At 34.9% G+C, this 27,906-nt stretch overlaps 1 long non-coding RNA gene across 1 annotated transcript in view; it reads left to right on the top strand.

Annotated features, from left to right (window-relative positions):
- LOC123382901 overlaps positions 1-22,388 on the top strand; it is a 38,525-nt gene extending 16,137 nt beyond the window's left edge. Inside the window, exon 3 of the long non-coding RNA XR_006592040.1 lies at positions 21,597-22,388. This is a non-coding gene — a long non-coding RNA (uncharacterized LOC123382901). The remainder of the gene's footprint in view (positions 1-21,596) is intronic.
- Positions 22,389-27,906: the final 5,518 nt, after the last annotated feature.

Genomic DNA, 27,906 nt, shown 5'->3' with positions numbered 1-27,906 from the left:
GAGAACAACTAAGAAAGCAAAATATATTACAAAATTCCAATTTTAAAAGTAGAAGTGCTATAGAATCAAACACTATAGGGACTAGAAAATAGAAAACATTCTGAACCATTAATAAGTGATATAAGTATTAGCAGCTGTATGTCTACCTTTCAGGTATTTATAGATTGTAGTTTTAGGCTTAATTAATTATAGGCTAAGAAACTGAGATTCAGAACTTGGTCTAGAAAAAGATGCATTATTTCCAAAGTGTAGAAGCCACGTTTAGGCAAACAGGCCTGAGTGATGGAATGTAGAAAGGGCCCACAGCTACTCCCCAGGCTGAATACAGACAGGGAGTCAGGCGACCCAGTCAAAAATATTCATATGCCCTAATTAACGAATGGGCTACTTAGAGCTAGGCACAGTTACCAAAAAGGGGAAGATCCATGCATTGCCATGCCTCCTCATTTTCCCCCTTTAAGAACAGCTCTCACCCACTGCCTCCTTGCAGATAGCGTCTTCTCTGCTTTCTTTCCCACTGCTCCCTTATATTCCATAATATGAGGTATATCCCAAAGTATATTCCATAAACTTCCATCTCCTTTGTTCTGCCTTATATGAATTATTTCATTTCTTACCCACTGGCTTCCATTTGATGGTTGCCTCACATTTGGGGGCCCTCATCCAAACAAGAGACACGCCATTTAGACACCACACAAAGGAAGAAAATTATAATTAACAGTTAACTTAGTAACAGAATTTATGGAAAATAAAAATCAATGGAATGATACCTTTATATTTTTTGAGCTTTTATTTAATTCCAATTAGAACCATACAGTGCAATATTAGTTTCAGGTGTATAATATAGTGATTCAACACTTCAAGGGGAGAAGCTAAGATGGTGGCATAGTAGGAGGACCCTAGGCTTGCCTGATCTCTGGGACATTGCTAGATAACTATCAAATCATTCTGAACATGCCAGAGATTGACCTGAGGACTGACTAAACAGTCTCCACAACCAGAAGGAGAGAAGAGGCCACCATGAGAAAGTCAGGAAGTGCAGAAATATTGTTTGGGGGAGAAAGGGATATAGGGTGCTGCAGAGGGGAGGGAGCCCTGGTCCTGAAGAAAGACGAGAGAGGAGCACGTAGCGGGACACACAAGGAGAACACTTCCCCAAAGCTATTGGCCGGAGAAATGAGAGGGGCTGATTTTTGTGGGTTCTTGCAACTAGCAGGGCTTGAAGACTAGAGTTTTAGGGGTTGGCAGGCTTGGCTGGTATAGACCCTTGTGGGTCCTGCTCTACTCCTGGAGAGAAGGCAGGCAAACAACTTGAAAGCAGAAGGTGTGGAAACAGCAATCTGAATAATTCCTGGGACATACAGTGGAGAGATTGTTTGCTCTTCTTGGAGTGAATCCCTGGGATGTAGTGTTCACAGAGATGCTTCTCTGGGGACAAAGGAACTTGTGGGCACCATTTCCCTCACCTGCCCCTCAGCATAAACATAGAACCACTTTCCAAGGGCAGTTAGGCCTGATCCTGGCTTCCTAGCATGTTTGCTCCAAGTTCCATGCCCCAGTGCTCTGCAGCGACTGCTCTTCCTGGCCAATCATCCCTAAGTCCCAGCTCAACAAGGCCCTCCCTCAGAACACCATTGTAGTCTCCCACTCTACCAATTTCCTAAAACCTGGAGTTTTAAAAGCAAGCTTGGCTGGGATGCAGTCTGGAGAGCACTGCACTGCTTCAGGAGAGAAAGCAGGCAAACAACCCAGAGACAGACATGGAAACAGTGATCTGAAAACAGCTGGGACACACAGGGGAGATTATTCACTGTTTTCAGAGTGCTTCCCCGAGAGGCAGTGAGTATGGAGATACTTCTCTGGGGGCAAGGTTGGTGGCTGGTGCCATTTCCCTGCACCACTCTTCAGCATAGATACAGAGCCACCTGCAGTAAGCAGCACAGCACCAACACTGACTGCCTACCCTGCTTACACCAGGTCCCATGACCCTGTGTTCTAGCAGTGCTACCCTACTCAGTCAGGCTTGCATCAGGCCCAGCACAGTGGGCCCCATCCCCAGAAGACTAGGAGAAACCCTTGCCCACACCATATCGCCCATCCAGAAAGTTCTACAGGACTTTAGTTCTAGTGCAAGTAGTATCAGGTCTCATTTAACAAGCAGACCAGAACACACCTAGCTAACACTTGTTATGTTTTGCCCAAGGACCAAACACTGCCCACTGCAGGACAGAAGAACCTCCACAAACAACTGGCATGAAGCACAAAGCAGGCGAAAAACCACAGCCCAGTGGACACAGCACACCCCAGAGTCACTCCCTGAAGCTCCAGGCCCTGGACACTATATGATCTTTTCTTCATAAAGCCATTAATTTTAGGGGCATGAAAAATAATGGACTTTTCCAACACAGAGAGAAGGCAGATACTTAGATAAAATGCCAAGATGGAATAATTTATCCCAAATCAAAGGACAAGATAAGGTGAAACACTTAGGCCAGAGATCTAGGTGAAACATATAAGTAATATGCCCAATGGAGAATTTAAAGCAACCATAATATTCACTGGGCTTGAGAAAAGAATAGAAGACTTCAGGGAGACCCTTACTGCACAGATAATAGAGATAAAAAAAACAATTAGAAATGAAAAATGGAATAATTGAGATTCAAAACAGATTAGATGTAATATCACAAGGATGGAAGAAGCAGAGGAATGGATAAGTGATATAGAAGATAAACTAATGGAAAATGATAAAGGGGGAAAAAAAGAGAAAGAACAATTAAGGAACATGAGAATAGACTTAGGGAATTCAGTAACTCCACCAAACATAATAACATTTATATCATAAGAGTACCAGGAGAAGAGAGAGAGAAAAGAGGGCAAGAAATTTATATTAGGAAATAATAGCTGAAAATTCCCTCGTTTGGGGAAGGAAACAGACATCCAGATGCAGGAGGCAAGAGAACTCCTATCAAAATCAACAACAGCAGGGAATACCAAGACATATTGTAATTAAATTTGCAAAATGTAGTGATAAAGAAAAAATCCTAAAAGCAGCAAGACAAAAGAAGTCCTAACTTACAAGGAAAAACCCGTAAAGCTAGCAGTAGATCTCTTAACAAAAACTTTGCAGGCCAGAAGGGCATGCATGATATATTCAATGTGCTGAATGGGAAAAATCTGCATCCACGAACACTCTACCCAGCATGTCTGTCATTCAGAATAGAAAGAGAGAGTTTCCCAGACCCCTAAGCCAGCCCTGCAAGAGATATTAAAGAGGACTCATGGAGTAGAAAGGAAAGACCAAAAGCAAGGAAGAAGTCAAACTTTCACTATTTGCAGATGACATGATAATCTATATAGAAAACCTGAAAAACTCCACCAAACAACTGATAGAACTGTTAAACAAATTCAGTAAAGGAATCAATCCCATTTACAATTGCACCAAAAATTTTAAAATACTTAGAAATAAACCTAACCAAACAGGTAAAAGATCTATCTGTACTCTGAAATCTATAAAACAATGATGAACAAAATTGAAGAAAACATAAAGAAATGGAAAGACATTCCATGTTCACTTATTGGAAGAACAAATATTGTTAAAATGTTTACACTACCCAAAGCAATCCACACATTTAATGCAATCCCTATCAAAATATCGCCAGGATTTTTTACAGAAATAGAACAGGCAATCCTAAAATTGATATGGAACCAGAAAAGACCCCAAATAGCCAAAGCAATCCTGAAAAAGAAAAGCGAAGCTAGAGATATCACAATTCCATACTTCAAGTTATATTACAAAGCTTCAGTGATCAAGACAATATGGTACTGGCACAAAAACAGACACATAGATCAATGGAACAGAATAGAAAACTCAGAAATGAACCCACAACTATATGGTCAATTAGTCTTCGACAAAGCAGGAAAAAAATATCCAAATGGGAAAAAGACAGTTTCTTCAAAAAATGGTGTTAGGAAAACTAGACAGAAGCATATAAAAAATGAAACTTAACCACTTTCTTACACCATACACAAAAATAAATTCAAAATGGATTAGACTTAAATGTGAGACCTGAAAGCATAAAAATCACAGAAGACAACACAAGCTTCTCTGACATTGGCCATAGCAACTTCTTAATAGACACATTCCTGAGCAAAGGAAACAAAAGCAAAAATAAATTAATGAGACCTCATCAAAATTAAAAATTTCTGCCTAGCAAAGGAATAAATCAACAAAACTAAAGGGCAACCTACAGAATAAGAGAAGATATTTGCAGATGACATACCTGATAAAGAGTTAATATCCAAAATATATAAAGAACTTATATAAGTCAACACCCCCCAAAATGAATAATCCAATTAAAAACCATGCAGAACACATGAATGGACATTTTTCCAAAGAAGACATATAGATGGCCAACAGACCCATGAAAAGATTCTCAACATCATTGTTCATCAGGAAAATACAATGAGATATGATCTCACACCTGTCAAAATTGGTAAAATTAACAACACAGGGAACAATAGGTGTTGGCGAGGATGTGGAGAAAGGGGGACATTCTTACGCTATTGGTGGAAATGCAAACTGGTACAGTGACTCTTGAAAAAAGTATGGAGGTTGCACAAGAAGTTAAAAACAGAATTATTCTACTATCCAGGCATTGCACTACTAGGTACTTACCCAATGGATACAAAAATACTAATTCTAAGGGATACATGCATCTCCATGTTTACAGCAGCATTATCAACAATGGCCAAATTGTATAAAAAGTATGATGAATGGATAAAGAATATGTGGCATATATACAATGGAATATTACTCAGGCAACAAAAAGAATGAAATCTTGCCATTTGTAATTACATGGATACAGAGAGTATTATGCCAAGTGAAATAAGTCAGTCAGGGAAAGGCAAATACCATATGATTTCACTCATGTGTGAAATTTAAGAAACAAAACAAATGAACATGGGGGTGGAGGGAAGAGAAGAAAATCAAGAAACAGACTCTTAACAAACGGAGAACAAACTGATGGTCACTAGAGGGGAGCTGGGTGGGGGGATAGATTAAATAGGTGATGTCGATTAAGGAGGACACTTGCTGTGATGAGCAGATTGTTATATGTAAGTGTTGAATCCCTAAATTCTATACCTGAAACCAGTAATACACTGTATGTTAACTAACTGGAATTTAAATAAAAACTTAAAAACCAAGCCAACACAACACCCTGTGCTCTTTACAAGTGCACTTCTAAATCCCCATTACCTATTTGACCCACCTCCCACACTGAAATAAAATACTCACTAGTTTAAATTAAATGCTCAACAAAATAAACTCTCTATAAAAATGGAGCACATATATATTTTATTCATTTATTTGCTTACTTAAATTGAGATATAACTGAAACATATTTGAAGCCCACAATGAGTGGCTTTGTTGTCTGTAGGATGACAATAAATGACATATTTAAGTAGGTCTTTAGTAACAATGAAATGGTACCAGAAAGAAACATGGAAATACTTATAGGAGAAAGGAACATCATAAAGATAGATATATAATAACTTTAAACATTGTTTTAAGGATCTGATGTTTGGAAGTTTAAGTTATATGTAGAATTAAAATAGATATGTTCTAAGTTATTTAAAATAACACTACTATACTAGTCCCACAAAGGGAACAAGCTAAATATGAATCAATAATCACACAACTGAGAGCCAAGCTATGGAGAGAGCCCAAATATCCACATCCACTGACTGATGGATAAAGTAGATGTGATATATATATATATATATATATATATATATATATATATATCAACCATCAAAAAGAATGAATAAAGGAGATGTGAGATATAGATATATAGATATATAGATATATAGATATATATACATACATATAACTCAACCATCAAAAAGAATGAAATGTTGCCATTTGCAATAATGTGGATGCTAGAATGTGTTATACTAAGTGAAATAAGTCAATCAGAGAAAGACAAATACCACATGATTTCACTCATATTTAAGAAACAAAACAGAATGACATATGGGAGCGGGGAGAAAAAAAAGAGAGTGGGAAAAAAACCATGAGAAACTATTGAACATAGAGAACAAACTGATGGAGGGAGATGGGTAGGGGATGGGCTAGGTGGGTGATGAGGATTAAGTAGGGCACTTGTGATGAGCACTTGTATGTAAGTGATGAATCACTGAATTCTACTCCTGAAACCAATATTGCACAGTATGTTAACTAACTAAATTTAAATAAAATTTTGAAAAAAAAGAAATAAATCATACAATGTAACACTTCTTCACAATAAAAATGAATAACACACAAATACATGCAAATGTGCAAATGATACAAATATAATATTACAAAAAAGCAGCAGACCATCTATGACCCCATTTATGTAAAGTAAAAGGAGAGCTGATTTATGCTGTAGGAAGTCGAGGTGGTGGAAGGCTTTGGCAGTTAGCATTTGGGAACAAGCAAAACAGGGATTTCTGGCATTTTTTTTACTTGAATGTTATATGAGTATATCTAACTTATGAAAATCCAGTAAGCTGTTAACTTATCACATGAATGTTTTTCCTACATACATTTTACTTCAGTGACATGTTAATGAGAAAAAGAGAGAGAAGGCGCTCTTTACCTGTGAGATGACAATTTGGGCTTAAATAACTTTAATACGATTCCACTACAAATTTGAAAAGTTCCAATATTTATCAGAGTAATTAAAAGATTAAGCATTAGTGGGGTGCCTGGGTGGCTCAGTCAGTTGAGCGTCCGACTTTGGCTCAGGTCATGATCTCACCGTTTGTGAGTTTGAGCCCCAAGTGGGGCTTTATACTGATAGCTCAGAGCCTGGAGCTTGCTTCAGATTCTATGTCTCCCTCTCTCTCCCCCTCTCCTATTCGTGCTCACTCTGTCTGTCTGTTTCTCTCTCTCTCTCAAAAATAAAGAAACATTACTTAATAAATAAATAATAAGGTAAAAGATTCGGCACTAGTAAAACTAACCTGAAATACTAAATGATACATAATGATAACGTGTTATATTGGAAACAATTAAATTATTCATCAAAAATTGCTAAAGGGTTACCTTTATTTATGTTCAGAACTTGTCATTGTTTTGAGGAGTTCTGTTGAGAAACCAGATTGCTGATGCTCAAGTTGTGTCCTGTGATTGATTCATTCCTAACTTTAGGGTTACCTATTTCTCTTATTTACCTGTTCTCTTACTTTGTATTTGAAAGCTGTGATGCCATGCTTTGGCCACCTCCAGTCTCGTATTGCTGTTCTGATTGACGGCCAAGATGGATTGACTTACCAAATGATTCAATTGATTTACTGTTTTTGCTGTGGCTAGCTATAATAATTAATTTTAACTTTAACTGTGATTTTGCCTTGGTCATACTCCAGACCCACTGGCTATTATCACATTGATACTAATGAATTATCATCTCATCCTAATGAAGAATATCACCCTGTTGTTACATGGCCATCTTACTGAGTAAGAAAGAGATAAAAATTGAAGCATCTTGGGGTGGTTGGCCAAAACTTTTAACGATTAAAAGTAATAGACTAGTGTCTGTTAGATGAGGGCGGGAAAAAAGATGCAATCAGGGAGAACTTCAGGAAGGCTACTGTAAAAGTCCACGTAAAAGAAGTCAGTGTGGAAGATGATAGCAAGAGTTAAGATAATGAGAATTATCTGGATTCTGGATTAATGGTTAGAGCAAACAGAAAGTGTCAATTGATTACACATGAGGTGTTGGAAGGTAGTCACTTGTGACTTCAGGATTTGGGACCTGTGCAATTAGAAGACAGCAATTACTAGTGTCTGTTACTGGGGAAACAAGCAGTAGAAAAAGTGTTTTGTTATCATTTTGTTTTGTTTTAGGGCAGGAAGATCAGGCAGTCAATTGAGCCATTTAAATTTTGAGATGCTTAGAAGCCATGAGACCAAATGTAATTACTGAAGGAGTGAAAGTGCAGACAAAAACAGAAGAGATAAAGAATAAAATGACAGAGCAATCCTGTATGTAGAGGTCAGAAAGAGAAATATCATCTAAAAAGACTGAGTGGGGTTAGAAAGTGTGGTGAGTGACAATGAGGACAGGGGGGTGTGACTGGAAGCAAATGAACTGATGTTTCAAGAAAAGATCAACTGTGCCAAATGCTGCTGATAAACTGAGTGAGGTGAGGATTGAGGGATTAGCATTATAGGGGTGCCTGGGTGGCTCAGTCATCGAGCGTCCACTCTTGATTTCTGCTCAGGTTGATCCCGAGGTTGTGGGATCAAGACAACCCCCATCAGTTGGATTACCCACTGAGCGTGGAGCCTGCTTGGGATTTTCCCTATCTCTCCCCCTCTGTCCCTCTCCCTGACCCATTCTCTTTGTCTCTCTCTCTCTCTCTCTCTCTCTCTCTCAAAGTAAATAAATACGTTAAAAAACGATAAATTAGTATTATATTTACCAGGACCATGATAAATCAGAACAGGTTTGGTGGACTTTAGAGCAGTAACGCCATATTTTTAATCTGATAAATGCCAGAAGAATGAACAATTAATGATGCAGGAGAGGTGAAAATTGCCAAAAATATTCTTTAGTAGGAAAACAGGAATACTTTGTTATGCTGAAGTAAGAAGGGTCATTGCAATATTCCCTGATTGTTTTCCATAGAGATAATGAGAGCTAAATATGTGAATACAGATCCATGTAGCATAACTGATCCATGTGATGAGTAGATTTTCTCAGTAAAATAGGAGACAAGGTCATTCGTTTACGGTAAAGTCAGGGAATGCGTGTGAAGTACTGAGCATTTGAGAAGAAACAGTATGAAATAGTTATCTTGAAGTAAAGGGCAGTGAATGGATTAGAGAAATACTATAAGACTTTTCTCATGGTGATGATCGTATTTGTGTATTTTACCTAGCCATTTTCCACTGTGGTGGGAAGGAAGTTAAAGTGCAGTGAGACCACTGCTCTCTGCTAAAGTTGCCATTTAGCTAAAGGAATAGAGCAAAAGGAGAAGTGAGCAAAATGTGGAAGCAATATGCAAGAGCATGATTATAATGGCTAAGCATGGAATTTGATCAGAGAAAGGAAGAGAGAGAGATCAAGCAAATAGTGGGGAATAGTGAAAAAATGGCAGGATCAACATGTTTGTGCATATTGCTTCTGAGCTTTGTTTCAAATTTTGTCACTTACTGACTTAAATGCTAATAAATGATACACTTGATAAAGTCTTTCTGAATAAATAATACAGCGATACAAGGAGTGTTGGAATACATTTAATGTAACAAATAACACTTATTTAGGATGATAAATTATGAATCTGTAAAAATTATCATAAAATGAGAATAAACTCAAAAAATAGAATATTTAAGAACTTCCAAAGAATGATATTCTAAGACTAAATTTAGGGATCATGACATCTTTGCAGAAATCTATAAATATCAGCAATATCAGACACATTGTCGTGTAGACAGACAGCTTTGATTCTTTTGACAAATTGTTATGGTTGGAACTCTTCCCAGACCCATTCTGCTTTGTGCATGTGGATTCAATCTAAATTAGTGAAGATCTGACCTTTAGTTACATAATTGCAACTTGGTATGAATTAATGCTCACTGTTTCAGGGAAAGACTTAAAAATATGTAGATTAAAGAGTAGCATACTGCTAATGATCATTATTTATTCGACACTGTTCATTTCATTCTGGAAGAAATGAATAATATTACTGAAATGCATAGATTATCTTAGGGCTGTGCATAACCATATTGTCAGATGTTTCTAGGAGTTTATTCTGAAAGTCAGAGTTAAAATAACTGTCAGACCCTTTTTTTTTTTTTTTCTGGTTGGGGGAAGGGATAAGTGATAATTACTGTCCTACAGTGAAGACCAACAGAGGATCCCTTAATGCTTCATATTTACTTTGTCTTATTTCATCTTTTCTACACATATTCCAATCATTTAAAGGGTAAAGCATCCTAATTCTTAAGGACAAAAATATGTAAATAAAAATAAATTTGTAATATAATTCCATTTTAAACCATAAGATAAAAGTATTAAGAATAAAGTTTCATTAAAGGACAAGGCTACCTACAAATTTATTCTCAATTTTAGATATTTCTATAGCTTTTATAAAATATTTGCATTTCAATGTATCAGAGTTAGGATATAATTAAGAAGAAGAAAGATGTTTTCACATAAAAAGATAAGAATAAATAATAAGAATGTAATGTAATAAGAAGCACTACTCAAACATTTTGGTTTAGTTCAGTTACCAGTGTTAATTTCCAAAGGTCAATGTCTATTTGTATTATTTGTATTTCACAAGCATTTACTAATAATGTACTTACTATGTGCAAAATAATCTGATGTCACATTTACATATATTACAATACTTTCCAGATTAATTTTTCTACTTTGAATGCATACTCATTGAAACTATGTAAGTAAACTGACTTAAAAATAACCAAACCTGAGAAGGTAGAGAGAAAATTGTGTTTAGTCATTTGATAGCTAATGTGAATATTAATTCTTGTACTATAGAAATATATAAAGAGAAATAATGAAGTCAGTTTAGTTTCTGGCTTTGAAATAGTTATACAGTACTTTACTTTTTCTTCTCTAAAATTGTTTGTGAAATTTAGACCCTTGTGCCTTTTTTTTCCTTTTACTATAGGATGTTGAGGTGATATTTTAATATTTTATAGCCCAATGATAGAAGATTTTGGATACATGCTTTGTAAATTTGTAAAACATAAGTATGTTTGATTTCTCTAAATTTTATAGATCTAGCCAAGAACACATTATTGACCATGTGTGAATTTCAATATGATAAGACTAAAATTAACCATATGTCAATCAAAACATGCATGATTATACTATTATTGATTGATTTGATCATTAATATGGCAATTTTTATGTTGGGAGTAATAATATTTTTTTGAAATTTAGTGTGTTATTCAAAGCCACATACATACTATAAAATACAGCCACTGGATAATATATCAAATAGGTCATTTTCAAAATTAAAATGAGTGCTTTATTAGATTCTGACTTTTGAATAGGACTCATTATTATATTAATTATCTTAAACACTTTCAGATAATTTGATTAGAGTTTCTTATTACATATGCGTGTGAGTTTCAAACAAAAATTATTTCAACAAAATACAATTGTAATATGTAATTATATATAATATACAATACATAATTATAATTTTCAACACGATTATTAATAGAGGTAAGGTGAATAGAGCCAAACCCTCCCCAAGCCCAGATTTTGTCGTTGTTTTGGCTAAGCTCCTGCTAGAACTTGAGAATATATTAGAGTGTCACTCACATACACATTTTAATAATTGGTCACATGATCTGATAACCTTAGACGTATGATACATAAATGTAATAAGCCACAATCATATACATTCAAAATATGGAAGTTTAATCAGTAATTCAAAAACTAAACTCAAAACACTTTAAAAATATTAGTACAAAAATCAAATCATTAAAAATATTGGTATCAAAGATTCTAGAACATCATGTAATGCTTCCTTATCATAATATAATTTTAAGAAACTTTAAACATGAAAAAACATTAATTTTTTGCTTTATAAATACACACACAAACACACCCTAAGTATCACTGATAGTCATCTGGTTCTCAACTCTATGGTATTAGTAGTTTTAGAGCCAATTGAAATACAGGGATATATGTCCTACAAATAAATAAAATAACACAAACTTTATTGAAGTGTCTGGATCATTTATTAGAAATGTGCTGTAATTCCAAGGTGCCTGGGTGGCTCAGTCTTGAGCACCAGACTCTTGATTTTGGCTCAAGTCATGATCCCAGGGTTATGGTATCAAACCCTGCATCAGGCTCTGCACTGATCATGGAGCCTGCTTAGGATTCTCTTTATCCCTCAGGGCACCTGGGTGGCTCAGTTGATTGAGTGTCCAAATTTGGCTTGGGTCATGGTCTTTCAGTTCGTGGGTTCGAGCCCCACATCAGGACAGCTCAGAGCCTGGAGTTGCTTCGATTCTGTGTCTCCCTCTCTCTCTGCCCCTTCCCCACTCATGCTCTGTCTCTCAAAAATAAATATACATCAAAAAAATTTAAAAGAAGATCTATCTCTCCCTCTGCCCCTCTCTCCAGCTTGTGCACTCGCTCTCTCTAAAGAGATAAATAAATAAAATGTTGATATTAAAAAAATGAAATGCACTGTAATTTTAAATGAAATAAAATTATTTTGGTAATCTTACTAAAAATCAAAAGCATGCAAGTCGCCTTGATGAGCACAAGGTAAATAGAAATATCAATAATGGAAGATTGTAAAATGTCACTCTTGGTTCTGATAGCATTTCTCTTTTTTATTCAAGCAATATTTAGAAGCAACTACTGGGCAGGGCACTGGGCTTTCACTGGTGAACAATATGAGGTATACAAATAAGTAAGCAAAGTAAAGAGATAATTAATGAAAAGTGTGATATGCAGGCATATAGGAAGAGAAATTAGAATCAGTAGCTTTTATAAAAGACAGGGGAGGGGGGGTTAAAGAATGTACTTGTCATGATGAGCACTGGGTGATGTATAGAATTGTTGAATCATTGTATTGTACACCTGAAAGCAATATCATACTGCATATTAACTATACTGGAATGAAAATAAAAATTTAGTAAAAAAAAATAAAGTAATAAAAAGACACAGGGGAGGCCATTTGTAACAAATGCACTAGGGACTCGGCTTGAATCACGTGGGCATTATTACGTTCACGCCTGCTGTCTGACTTGGAAGAAAATCTCCATCATTCTGGCTCTGTCTTTGCCTTTCACTTTCAAGGACCTTTGTAATTCCACTGAGTAATCCAGGAAAATTTCCTTATCATAATATCAGCTCATTAGTGAGTTTATTTCCATCTTCAACTTTAATTTTCCTTTTCTGTGTAAGGTAAAATATTCATAGGTTCCGGGACTGGGACATGAAATTTTGTGTGGGGAGAGGAGTAGCATTGTTCTGCTTATAACATTAAGTGACCTCCAAAGTCACTTAAATCAGAAGTTTGATTGAAGTCATACCATAATATGTGATATTTACAAGTAAGTGCTCTGTAAATATTAGTTATCATTCTTAATGTGACACTTGAGACAAAATCTCAAATTAGAAAACTCCCTTTGACTTCAGATGAAGACTTCTGCTCAGTTTTAAGTATGCAACATTATAGATTGTATGGAATAAAAACTCTGGATATTATAAACGTCATGATTTGAAATGTGCTTGAATCATAAGACAAAACTCTGATTATAATATATAGACATTTATTATAAATCTTAAAAATATGGTTCCTACTTGATTTGCCAATTTTCTTCTTTCTAGTTTCCCTGAACAGCATCACAGGACATGATTGCAAGGTCGCATTTAGGTCCTACACGACACACATGAATATGTATTTTTAAAGAGTACTTCCTCATTTAGTTTAAACTTAATGTCATGTATTTGGGTAGCGCATATCGATATTATAATTTCATCTTTATATTTAAAAAGGTAAATTATATACCCTTGATTCAACTTTTGCAAATGGGGACTTCATAATATTACTTGAAATTTTATATTTTTGTCAATACAAATGAAGTGTGATAACTAAAAATTCTGTAAATGTATTATAGAATACACATTGGACAGTTTTCCCTTCCCTTTCCCTCATTTATAATTCAGCAGTTATAAAAGTTCACCCCTACCTTGGGGAGAAATTGGTGGAAATTTCATAACCTCCGTTCTTATGAAGCTCTTCTGCAACAGCGAACAACTTCTAAAGCTTCGGGCGAGAGAAATGTTTATCACAAAGTAAAACATCTCCTGAGTCAGCCTGTTCAGGGAGATTTGCTGCCACTTTTATTGAATTCCTGAGGATTTTATTCCTCAAGCTATTACCCTCAAATGTATGAGCAAGAAAGGCCAAAACCCTGTAAGACTTTAATATGTCTCTTCATGTAAATGTTTACCAAAACTAAGAACAAAGCAGTAAGTCAAAGCACCACTGTCTGGTGGCTTTTTATCTTTTCTTTCCCTCAGTATTGCCTGGGGACTTAGAAAGACTTGAGTTCAAGTCCTGTCTTTGACACTTTGTTTGACTTCATGTAAGTAATTTAATCTTTCTAAAGACATTTCCCAGGGTAATGGCATTGATATGATAGCACTGGCACTGGGTTAAATGAGATTATTTGTCCAAATAATTTATTAGCGTACTTGACCCCGTGTCGGTTTTCAATTAGTTACAAGTTCATTAGCATCCTTCCAAATGGTTCCTTTCTGTTCAATTACTCTTCTATTAAATCCTTCTATTTTGACTGCAGATTTTTCTGATCTTTATTCACATCACCCAGAAACAGAACACTTTATAAGGTGTTGATCATCTTTTCCCAACCTAATTTTAAAATTAAACAAATGTCACTTTGGGAAGTACTAGGGCAAAGAACAGAATTTAATTTCCACAGGTTTTCTTGTTGTTGTTGTTGTTGTTGTTGTTGTTGTTGTTTTTGCTTTCGTGGTCTATTAGACAAAAGCTTTGTCTTAATCACACTGAAAATTTTTTGCATTAGTGTACTACGTAAAATTAACATAACTCTAACCTATTAAACTAGGTGAGGAAACTTAATTCCTATGAATTGCACATTATTACTGGGACACCAAACAATTTATTAAGAAACAAGCAAATAGGAAGACTAGGTCAAATCTAGCTCATTTCCACACTAATGCAAACCCTCCCTGCAAACCATTCTGTAACTAAAAAAACCCAAAAAACAAAAAACAGATACCTTTAAATGAACATGTGTATCAGATAAAATTCATACCAGTGGAAAGGAGGGAGGGATGTTTTAGGGAGCAGATTTTCAATTATCAAATCAGCTTCAGGCCTGGACCAAAAGAGCAACACTCTTATGTGACATGTTGTAACATGAGGTCTCTAATAATGAGGTGGTCAGGACCTCATTTTTGTATCTCAATGCAATAGCTCTCAGAATAGCATGTACTCCCATAATTATGATAAACAATAATTACAGGATCGGGTTATTAAAGCATGCATGGTAAGAAAAAAACTTGAACTGGGCTACTAGGAATAGGTGAGGAGGTCTCTGAAAGGAGCTTCATTTTATTTTCAACTTCATTATGCATTTACCACTGGAGGAAAGTTGAAGGTATTTTTTTTCCTTAGGTTGCAATAAACTGTGCACGTTAACAAAAGATGTGATGTGGCCTAGTGCTATGACAGAGAAACAGGTGGGTGAGAATATGGCAACATTCATTTTTATTATAATTGTCCTATATTATTGCTTCTAACATGGTGATGACTGCAAATGCCATTTAATATAATTCAGCATTGCTCCCCAACTTGTGCCACTGTCTAAAATAAAAGAGAAGGGCTACAGGTCGAATTTATTAATAGCATATGAAAAACAATCATTTCTTACCTTTTATTAGAATGTATTTGTTGCTGCTCACAGTGTATTAATGAAATTAATAAAACTTTAAGATTTGGAAAAATAGCAATAGTGTACTCTTTTTAAAAAATTTTTTAATGTTTATTTATTATTTTGAGAAAGACAGAGAGAGACAGAGTGCGAGCAGGGGAGGGGCAGAGAGAGAAGGAGACATAGAATCCGAAGCAGGATCCATGCTTTAAGCTGTCAGTACAGAGCTTGATGTGGGGCTCTAACTCTTGGACCCGAGATCATGACCTGAACTGAAGTCGGACCCTTAAGCAACTGAGCTACCCAGGCATCCCAATAGTGTATTCCTTTTTTAATTAAAAATATTTTTTAATGTTTATTTGTTCTTGAGAGAGAGAGAGAGCATGAGCAGGGGAAGGGCAGAGTGAGAGAGGGACGCAGAATCTGAAGCAGACTCCAGGCTCTGAGTTGCAGAACCTGACACAGGACTCAAACTCAAGAGACACGAGATCATGACCTGAGCTGAAGTCAGATGCTTAACCGACTGAGCCACCCAAGTTCCACCCCCCAACAGTGTATTCTTAATTCAACAAAAATTTATTGAGAAATTACTTTGCTCCAGTTGTACCCAGAGACCAGATTGACAAACTGATAGCATGTTCTCCAATCCAATCTACCATAAAATCAAAAAGTAAAGGCAAGTTTTAACGAATCTAAGTTTTAGTTTTCCCGCAGGTTAAATATCAATTACCGTATACATTTTAAGTAATATGATAGGAGAAACAGAGTGCCAAGTTTGGAAACACTAGTTTTTCTTCTGTCCTTACTTTCTTGTCAACAATTTCATTATTTTTTTGCCATACTATTGGTTTGGCACATCAGAGGCCCACAAGACAGTCCTTACTTCTAATTCTTAGTCCTTAGTTAAATAAAGCATTTTACCTCTGGCATTCCAAATTCACTGTGGCCAAAAGCACAAAGACAATAATCAAAATTCTTCAAGTAGCTATTGGTTGTATTGATGAGATGGGCCACATATGACATTACTTGATTCTTGGATGTGTGTATTTTGGAGAACAGGAGAGCTCTGTCAAATGCTGGCTATTATTTTAAGACCTCCTGATTCTAGCAGCCAGTAGATACCGTAACCCTCAGAATGTTGTCTCTAATATAGAGGAAGTAATTAAGTAATTAACTCAACCTGTTGCTTGAGTTGCTTCTGGGTGATGGGGCTCCTTGTAAAAGCAGTAGATTTCATTTACATAAGTCTGTTGTAAGATCTTTTCATAATAAAATATGACACCGTATATAGATTATGGCAGCAAGAGATAAGGCACGAAGTTCACAGTGATGATACTGATGGGTCTGCAAGCAGGGAAGCCAAATCCATGATCAAAAATTTCTAAATGAGCACAAAACACTACTTTCTAAATGAACTTTCTAAATGAGCCCAAAACACTACTGTTTCCATGACAGAAGGAATCCAATATAATCGTTCTGCCAGCCAGTAACTTCCTGAGGCCAGTTGTGTGCATTGATAAATCAGCTTTCTGGGATGGGAAGAGATGTGAGATTTGTAGTTCTTGCTGATTTCCTTTGGGTATGTATCCTCACCATTGCAGATTTCATGCAACCAACGTGATATTTTGAAAAATAAAGCTGAGAGAAAAAGGTGTACAATTAACTCGAGATCTGGTAAGAGCTCCAGAACACCAATGCTATTTCAGCTTGTTTGTTCAAGCTGTGACAGTAGTCATGTCAACCATAGTGAGAAATTGACTTTTGTTTTTTGAGCCTATACCTGTGCTCCTCAAATACATAAGCACCCATCCCAGAATCCACTTTGAGGATCACTTTCCCGGGAGCAGTCAGGAGTATTCAGAAAGGTAAATGATGATTTGGCAGGAAAATAGGACGTTCCTGGCACATACAGAAACCCTAATTAGGTATACCTGTTAGTGAGTGGTTGCTTTAGGATCAAAATCTAAATCATATGACTCTAAAACCCTTCATCTAAAGAGCTGATCATTTATTATTTTACCAAGGGCCTATAAAAATTAGTAAATTCATAATATTTGGGGTATATATGGATATAAATGTGTGCATGCGTACATATGTATGTATACAAAAGTGATATAACTTATTTGGAGGAGTGTAACAATGCATATTTTAATACATACTACTTCACAGTGACATCTATGCTTTACAAAGCATAATATTTCCATATTCTCAAAATATTTTATTTCCTGTCTTGGGTACACTGAATGCCAGATAGAGAGGGACAAATTTATGACATTACTGATTATTCTGATGTTGCTTATTTGAAAACACAAAAAACAAATGTAGGGTGGGTTGGTAGAAAGGTTGAAGTTGTATGAGATAAATTGGGAAATTGAAATAATATTGATATTTCTGGACCACAGGATAAATGATTCACTCAGCAGTTTAAAGTGGCAAGTTGGAAACACTAAAACTGCTTGAAATATCTAGAACTGGTAAAAATGACTTGTTATGATATATCTACTAGTAAAGTTTTAGTCTGGATTGATAAGTTTACCTAAATAAATATAACACCTTTAGTTTACTTGAAGCTCTGCATGAAATTATGGAATGCCTTTCAGTATCCCATACTACATAATTATTCATCACATCCCATAAGGTTAAAAAGAAAAATTGGGACACTCAAAGACCAGAATCAATTAAGAGGTTAAGAGACTTTTATTTCATATTAAAAGCAAATCTCAAACAACAAGTAAAAATTAAACATCTTCCCTTCTGCTCTATCTCTGCATTGAGGAATTTTAGCTGTAAGATCTGTCTTAAATTGCAGGCTGTGAATTGCTTATTCATTTTAGGGACAATCAACAGAGCAGGAAGGGGTGCCTTCAGCCAAAGTTGAAACTCTATAGGGACCTGAAAAGACAAAGTTGAGCTGTTAATTACTTTCCTAAGGGCAGAGAGCAGAGCTGGTGGTTGATAACAAAAGCTTCTCCCAGACTTTCTGGATCTTAATTCTGTTAGATGAGATCTTGCCAAGACAAATATTATTGGACCTAAAAAGAAAGCACAGACATTTCTTGCAGTGTGAGAGGTGCAGATATGCAGTAGGGAGAGACTAAAAATTATCTAAACAAGAACATATATTTATATGCATTATTAATTTCAGTTTAAGCATAATGAATTTGGAAGTAGTCTTGTAGTTCCCCACTTAACATAAATAATACATTTATCATCATCTGAGTTGTAGAGAAAAAATTGGGAACAGTTTGAGGTACTTGTCTGGACTGGAGCTTGTAAGTTTAGGTTTTCCCTGACATATGGTAAAATACACTGTTGTCAACTTAAAATAGGAAAATGCTGGGGCACCTAGATGGCTCAGTGGTTAAGTGTTTGACTTAAGCTCAGGTCATGATCTCACAGTTTGTAGGTTCTAGCCCCATGTTCGGTTCTGTGATGACAACTCGGAGCCTGGAGACTGCTTCAGATTCTATGTCTCTCTCTCTCTCTTTGCCCCTTTCCTGTTCGCACTGTCTTTTTCTCAAAAGTAAAAATAAAACATTAAAAAAATTTTATTTAATAAAATAGGAAAATATAATTATTTCAAGTTTAAAAAAGGATTAAAAAACCCTAAAAATATTATTGATTGGTTCTTACTATGTGATTTCTTGATTAGCCTGTTACATGTAATTTCAAATGTGAGTCAGCTTTACAGCAGGAATAACATTCATTTGATTAGCATGAATTTCACTGGAAAAATGAAAATAGAGAAGCAAGCACTGTGATGATTGAAATGTAAACAATGTTGTTCCAAAACATTCAAAATTATGTTTTTGAAAAAAGTAAACCACAATTTTATACTAAAATTAAAAAAAGGCAGTGGAGATGAATTAACTATTTCACGTATGTAATTTGAAGAATGAGAAAGATTTTTTTACAGTGCTCACATTTTGCTTTGTAATTGAAGCCTGGGGGATAAGTGACATGATCATATGAGCCATGAAATGGATGGAAATGAATGTCTATAACTATATTTATACCTGTGTATGTATGTGTGTTTATGTATGTTTACTTTTATTGTTATTTCAGCATAAATGCAGAGCAAAAATATTTGCCTAAGGCAGAGTACACATATTCCATTTGATTTTCAACAGTAAATAATTTGTTTTAAAAATATATGATACTGTTTCTAAAGGTATAAGCTGTTCAGGAAATGAGAATTAAATGAAACAAACAAACCATTATAACAATGAGTTTTCATGAGAGCTGTGCTAATAAATTATTCTTTTATTTGTATTGTGTTCCAATTTCTTTTTATTTCCATGTCCTCTTCATTCATTGGCATCCTTCTGTGTTAAGAAAGAAATTGAACTAAAATGCTCAACAAATATTTATCATACTTGCTTCCAATCATCTACCTAACGTCTTTACTCTTTTCTCACATAATTTCTATGCTCAAAAATCTGCTTTTTAAACATTCTGACTGAATATCCCAATAGGTTAAGATTTTCTTTTTGATGTTATGACTCAATATTCTCTTTTGTATCATGTCTGGTCATTGGAGTCATTAAGCTAAATGTTCAGCAATTTCAATGAGCATCACACTTTACTAAGAGATAGAATGAACCAGTTATCTGGTCCAGTTAGATCAATGTCTTCACTGTTTTCAAGTGATTACATTATGTTACATATTTATTTTATTATTATTATTAATTATTATTATTATAGCACAATATGAGGAACCCTTTTTTTAAAGTTTATTTATTTTTGAGAGAGAGAGAGAAAGAGAGAGATTCCCAAGAAGGCTCCAACAATCAGCATGGACTCTGATGTGGGGCTCAACTCACAAACCATGATATCATGACTTGAGTAGAAACCAAGAGTCAGCGGCTCAACTGACTGAAACACCAGACATCCCTTTTATTTTTATTTTTATTTTTGTCATTTATTTTTCTTTATTTTTAATTTTTTAATGTTTATTCATTTTTGAGAGAGAGAGAGAGAGAGAGAGAGAGAGAGAGAGAGAGAGAGAGAAAGCAAGCAGGGGAGGGGCAGAGGAAGAAAGGGAGACACAGAATCTGAAGCTGGCTCCAGGCTCTGAGCTGTCAGCACAGCTGACTGAGCCACCCAAGAGCCCTTCTTCTTTTGATTTTTGCTAACAAATACTTTGCCAGTTTTCATACCCCTTTACAACTGTACAACTCTCAAGTCTTCCTGTCACTCTGAGGTTTGCACAAACTTGAACTCAAGCTCTTTCCTTCTGTCAGCATCATGAATATACACTATCATATAGTTCTTTGTCTCCTGTGCATTCATTTTTCCTAGTTTAAGGCATCAACCAACTTCTGTTTCTTATGGTATACTTCCAATGTTTAGTTAACAGTTATACCAATGAAAGAATCCCATAGGTTACTAAGCATATAGATTAGATATAGTATGTGAGCTGAAGAAGCTTATAATATAATAATAATTTAAGGATCACATAAAACATTTCTCCATATTACTAGAAAGCAGATAAGTGAGCACATAGAAGGAATAAAATAAATCAGCAACAATGTTTTCATAATTTAAGCAAATGAGTATCAAATTCTAATATAAGAGAACATTATAAAAACATACTGACATAGTAGCAAAGAATTTTCGTTCTTGCATTAGAGATGGATTTAGCCCTGAAAATAGCATATTTTTCCTTTATTTCGAAAACAAATGTATAGAAATTAATTTTTTTGAAACCTTTGGGTGGAAATTTGACTCGGTTTTTAATGTCATCTGTGTAAGAGAATGTTACAAAGGATTTATGGTAGGATTTGGGTTTTGGTTGGGTGATTTTGGAGACTATCCCCAGAAGCAGGGGTTCACACTGGATAGGGTGCTGTTTGGATGCAGAGACAATTCCAACTGAGTATCTCAACAAATCTTATCTCTGGGAGGGCAGACTAGAGTGAAGCTAAACTGTAATTTGTAAAAATGCATCATGTAATCACTCCTACTGTCTGTGAGAGGGGAGGTTTGATATTTTGTGTCTTGGAAAATATTTATCATTTGTTTTTGTTCAGATATGATTACAGAATGCTGTAGTTTTTGCCTTGATCCCTCATGGTCACAGAATGATCTTTTCTGATGTTGATGTTTTGTGAATTATTTTCAACAGGAAGATAATAAAGCCCAGCTGAAGTATCAAGCCAGCTCCTGGGTGTCAGGTACTGCTTTTCTCTTTCTCAATAATACAGTTTTAAAAGAGTAAATTTATGTTTATTTTTATTGCAAGAAATGGTGTGATTAATGTTGTAGATGAAACACCAGCATGCTCAGAAGTAAATCAGACTTTATCTGAAGGATATAGAGAGAAGGGGATTTGGGATGTGGTAAACAGAAGCATTTATTAAAAGAAAAACTCACAAATAATAGTTTATTTTAATGCTGTTACTGCATTTTTCTTTGCTTTTGTTTAGCACTGGATAAATATCCAAGATTAATTATGATTCTCAGGTTTTTATAAAATAATTCTACGTTCATGAAACATTTTCCTAGCCCCTTCAATATGTAGAAACTCATATGAACTCATTCAATATGTAGAAACAACCAGTAATTGATTTAACAGCTCAAATTTCCACTTTTGCTTTAGTGGTATCTTATACACTAAGCCATCGAAAACTAAGTTCCTTCCTAAATACTTGTTATGATACTTGAAATTAAATCTGGTATTTTATTTGTGTAGCATGGGTTATTATCCCAACATTTGGAATGAGAAAACTAAGGCAGAAAACTGTTACATATTTTGCCTTAAGACCCAATGATTCAACAACAACCTATTATTGATTTGTTTCATACGTGCAGGCCCATTTATGAGTTTCAGTTATTAAAAGAAAAAGATTTCAAAAATATCACTAATTTTATAATGAAAACTAGTTCAATTAGCGCAATAGAAAAATAATTCTGTGCCTGCACAGACAGAAATCAATATTATTTTCCTTGCTTAATTTTTATGCATGTATAGAAGCAGCATGAGTAGGCATATTTAAATTTTAATTATCAAAATTCCTTTGAAAGGATGTATACAGTTTTACAACTTGATATTGTTCACTACCCATTAAGTGTCTTGTATTTGAAATTTTGGAACCAATGATCATGTTTTCCTGGACACCATGATTTGAGGATGAATATTTTCACACATCTATGTGTATTCAGCATCTATGCACATGTATTTTGCCAGTGACTCTCGTGTAACACCCTATACCCTGTTTCTTGAAAGGTTGATGTTTTAATTAATCCCATGTAGTTTTAAAATTAAGAAATATTAGATGGAAAATAAAATCACTTTAACTTTAAAAAATTCCAGAATTTTAATCATTTGTGTATTTTCTAATTTCCAAAAATTATCAATAAAATATCCATGCTTTAAAATATGCCAAACATTTTGCACGTGTTGCCTGGCCAAAAAATCCTAATATAGCACAGTTTTAATGTCTTTGAGTAGTATTGTGGATTTCCTTTACTTGTTTGCTTTTTATTGTTGTGTCGTATAGTTATAATATGCCATTACCTTGTACTAAAGTTTTGCTATTCCTTTTTGGTGATGAGATTTTGAATCTGACCTCTTAATATTTTTGCTAAAGGTTTTGGGGAAAAAGTAAAAGTGCATCTCAGGTTTCTGCTTTATCTATATAAATTTAGAAGAATTGGGTCTAGCAAACATTTTATGCTCAACATGTGCCTGAACTTGTGACCCCAAGATTAAGAGTTGAATGCTCTACCCACTGAGAGGGTCAGGCACCCCTCTAGTAAATGTTCTAAATCACTGGGTCCAGCAGAAACTGTGGGATATTTGAGGGAAAGATTGTCTTTAAATTTCCAACATTTATCATAAGGTTTGCCTTACAGCAGATGTTCTCTACTTAATTTACTTAAAATCCAGGAATGAAACAAATAATTGATAATTTTCAAAACTGCTTCTGTTAATAATACTTTCATCACTACATATGATATCCGCATAATTTAAACATGTAATTAGAGTTCAAGTTAATCAAGAACTTCATATTTGATTTTTTTTAACCTGTCAGATTTCCAGAGGGGAGGGGTTGGAAGATGGGCAAAATACGTAAGGGGCAGTGGAAAATAAAGTCTTCTAATTAGGAACAAATACGTCACAAGAATAAAAATAGCATAGAATATATAGTCAATGGTATGTAATAGTGTTGTATGGTGACCAGTGGCAGCTACACTTGTGAGCACAGCATGACATATAAACTTGTCAAATCACTATGTTGTATACCTAAAACCAATATAATATTGTCTCTTAACTATACTTCAATAAAAAATACATCAAAAAATCTGTCAGTGGGTTTAATTACATTTAATTAATATGAATTTACATTGGAGAAAATGATGCAATATTTAGTATAAATTAATATGTTAGCCATGCTAATGAAAACTCTAATAACAAATTAAGTATACGAATATTGAGCACTTACAAGCAAGGAGAATATACAGATAGATGTATCACTTACATGAAAACGGATTGCTTTGTTTCTTCTCTTACTCCATTCCCAATCTAGTCTTCTCTAAATCAGTAAAGGCCACCATTATCCATGTAGTTGTTGATCAGTAACCCAAGAAACATTTTTATTTAACTTTTCCTCTACCTACATTTAAATAAATGAAGCCCTAGCATTATATATCCAATCTGTATCTACATCCATCTCCTTCTCTATTTAATCCAAGCCACTATTTATGTACACCTACTCTATTACAGTCTTATCCCAACTTCCCCATTGTCTTCTTATCCACCTGTTCTCCTCCCTCAGAAACATGGTCTATTCATATGTAAATTGGATGAAATAAATTTTCATCTTAAAATCCTTCAATATGCTTTCATTGATTTATAGTAAAATTCAAATCTCTTATCACAATCAACAGAGTCATTATGGTAGACCCTTTGCCTATTTCTAAAACCTCATTTTAATTAACCCACACTTTTTACTTCTACCCAGGCACTTATTGTTCTGTTAGTTTATTGAATTTGAACCAAGTTTAAAATGAAGTTTTTATTAAAATGAAAGTAGATTCAAATTGAGTCTAACAAATAATTCTCAGAGACCCAGGGACACTTTTACAAAGACTACAAACACCCCAATGGTAACATCTTGCAAAATTATAGCATAATGTCACAACCATAATATTGACATTGATACAACCTGCTTTTATGTGTTATGTTTGGTTCTATCATATATTTTTATCAAATACGTAAAGTTGTGTAATTTTATAACTTTGTGCAAACACTGCAGAAAAGTTACAGACTACTTCCATCACAACAAGCCTATCTTATGTCACTCTTTTATAACCAGACCCTCCCACACACTCAACCATCTACCCCATACTGAACCACTGGCAAGCACTAATTTATCCTCCATTTCTGAAATTTTGTCCTTTCCAAAATGTACATAAATGGGATCATATCGTAAGTAACATTTTGGGATCGCCTTTTTTTGGTTAGACATGCTTCCTGGAGTTTCATCAAGTTGCTGTGTTAATCAAATGTTTACTCCTTTTTTATTGCTAATTCCAGGTTGGAGTTTTTAAAAAATTACTATGAACATTAGTGTACAGATTTTAGTGCAAATCTAAGGTTTCATTTCACTTTGATAAATATCCAAAATTGCAATTTCTGGGTTGTATGGTAATCATGTATGTAGTTTAATGAGAAACTACCAGACTGTTTTCCAGAAGAGTTGTGCCATTTTACATTCTCATCAGCAGTGTATGAGTGACCAGTTTCAGTGCATCCTTACCGGCTTTTGGTGTTGACACTGTTTTTTACTTTTAGTCATTCTGATAGGCTTGTAGCATTCCCTTACTGTGATATAATTTACATTTTCCTTTTGTGAGCTTATTCAACAGCTGTATATTCTCTTCATTGAGACTGAATTGTTTGCTCTTGTTTGTTGAGTTCTGAGAACTCTTTTTTGAATTCTAAACGTAAGTCATTTCTTAGATATGTGGCTTTCAAATATTTTCTCCCATTGTGTTGTTTTTTCTATAGAGTATTGTTTAAAAACCAGTTTTCTGTTTTTTTGGCTTGGTTTGATTTGGTTCTTTGGAGAGAGAGAGCGAGCAGATCACCCACATACAGCGTGGGGCAGAGAGAGAGGGAGAGAAACTTAAGCCGACTGCACTTTGGACACGGGGCTTAATCTCAAGACTGAGATCATGACCTGATCCAAAATCAAGAGTTGGACACTTAACCGACTGAGCCACCCAGGCACCCCTAAAAAACAAAATTCTTGATGATACAGCTCAAAAGAGCACTGCTCGATTGCAATAGAGATCACCGTGCTTAAGATGCTCAATGGTTGTGTGTGTGTGTGTGTGTGTGTGTGTGTGTGTATTGATTGTAAACTGTTACTTATTTGAAGTGACAAGAACTACTGTCAGATAGATTGTAGGTATGATTGAACAAAAAAGAAAATTGATTAAACAGAAGGTTGAGGAAAAAGTTTGTTTTTAAGGAAGAAGCATTAAATATATTGAAAGCAAGAATAGAGCCGTATTAGCAAGTATACAATTTTTGTTCACTGATTGGCTAAGTAAATTTGTCATTTAGTAATTGGAATTATCCGAAGGAAAACACTATTACTTTTTGCCAATGCTGGGAAAGATCTTTCTTCAAAACTTGCACTGCATCATTTTGAAAGTTGTTCAAGTGGACTAACTGCTAGCTTTGTAAGTTTTGGGGAGTGCAGCCAAGATCTGGAATTGGCCCAAATCTCAATATGCTGGACAACTGCTGCTGGCTATAGTGCCACCCAGTGGGTGACAGATAATTAGCAGAAATGATCCTTTAGGTGTTCTTTATGTCTTCTAAAGAGGTGAATTTTTGATTCTCATTCCTTAAACACCTAAGTGAAGCACCTGAAGTCATTTTTACCTACCCAGGAGACTGAAAGCAGCCTGCTACATTCCTTGGTCCTTATTTGTCTTTTAGAAGTGTGTTGTGTCCTCTTGGGAGTTTGGTCGTTGAGAAAGAGTTATTCACATCCCTCCCGCAATATCTGCCTATTAGTGGTCTCTCCTCTCTGTGTACTCTCTTCTCTAGCTACTCTCTATGGACTCGTGTACCAATCCAATGCTTTAAGACTATCTAACAATATGCCAATTATTAGCACGTTTACATTTCAAATCCTGAATTCACTCCTACACTACATTCTTATATTACTTGCTTGACATTTCTGTTTGTATTTCTAACAGACAATCCAGAATTAACATACCAAAAGCACAAGCCTCTAAACTTTTTCTTCCTCTGAATGTCTTATATCATTAAATAGTGTCATTTTCCTTCAGTTGGTCAAGCTTCAGCCCTATGATTAATCTTTGACCCCCTCATTCTCTTATTCACGATGTAAATATAATTGATCATTTAATTTGTGCCACATTTTTTCCTTCACTCTGTCTCCAGGCACCATATCCAATCAACCTCCAAAATATATACCAAATATATACACATTTTTCTATTGTCTTTGCCACCATAGTGGACCAAGCTCTAATAACTTCTCACCAGGACTGATGCAAATGACTATTCTTACTTTCCCAGAGTCTATTCTCAATATCCAGTGTGAGATTTTACAACCATAAATCAGCTCCAACTATTTTCTTTTCTCTTACCAGATAATTTTAGCTATAAAATATATTCTTATTTTATTGGTTTTCAAAATATACCGGTTAAATACAGTGGGATTTTACTCTACACTACAAATCTCCATAAATCTGTCCTGAGTCTTATCTCTCAACTTCATCTTGGATTCTATCCCCAATTGTTCATTATGCTTCAGCCACTTCAAGCTTGAATGTCCACAATCTGGAATTGTTTCAGACCTGAGACTAAAATGCTTCTTCCGGGTTTTACAAAGCCATATCCTTCTGGTCATGTAGGTCATGGCCTAAGTGTATACCTCCTTGGACAGGCATGAATCAAAATACAGATGTTTGACCTGTGTTTACTAACCACTTAAAAGTGAGACTCACTTTTTGTTTATTTCTGAGTTCATTGTATCTGTAGAATCAAATACAATGAGTCGAAAGCTGCATAACAATTTTAATGTTTTTCCACAGTTAGTTTAATGGAACTCATGTAGGATTTTATAATAGCAGTATTTTTAAAAAGCTAACAATTATTCAACACTATAATGTACCAGTACTGTACTCATTATTCTACAATGGTCATCTCATTTAATTTCTATGAGTTAGGAAGGTTTTTTGTTTGTTTGTTTGTTTGTTTGTTTTTAATGTATTTTGCAAAGAAAACTAACGTTTGGATTGATTAATTAGCTTGAATAAAGTCTTTCAGGGAATAAAATAGGAAGTTACATCTGACCACAAACAGCCATTGTTCATAATCGCGAATCTTTTCTGAATATTATCAAATGAGTTTGCAAGATTAAGTTAAAATTCAGTATTATTTTTTGAAG

The sequence above is a fragment of the Felis catus genome, chromosome F1 (assembly GCF_018350175.1).
Source record: "Felis catus isolate Fca126 chromosome F1, F.catus_Fca126_mat1.0, whole genome shotgun sequence".
Classification (NCBI taxonomy): domain Eukaryota; kingdom Metazoa; phylum Chordata; class Mammalia; order Carnivora; family Felidae; genus Felis; species Felis catus.
Note: the sequence above shows the minus strand (reverse complement) of the source record. Positions and strands in the feature narration are given on the sequence as shown.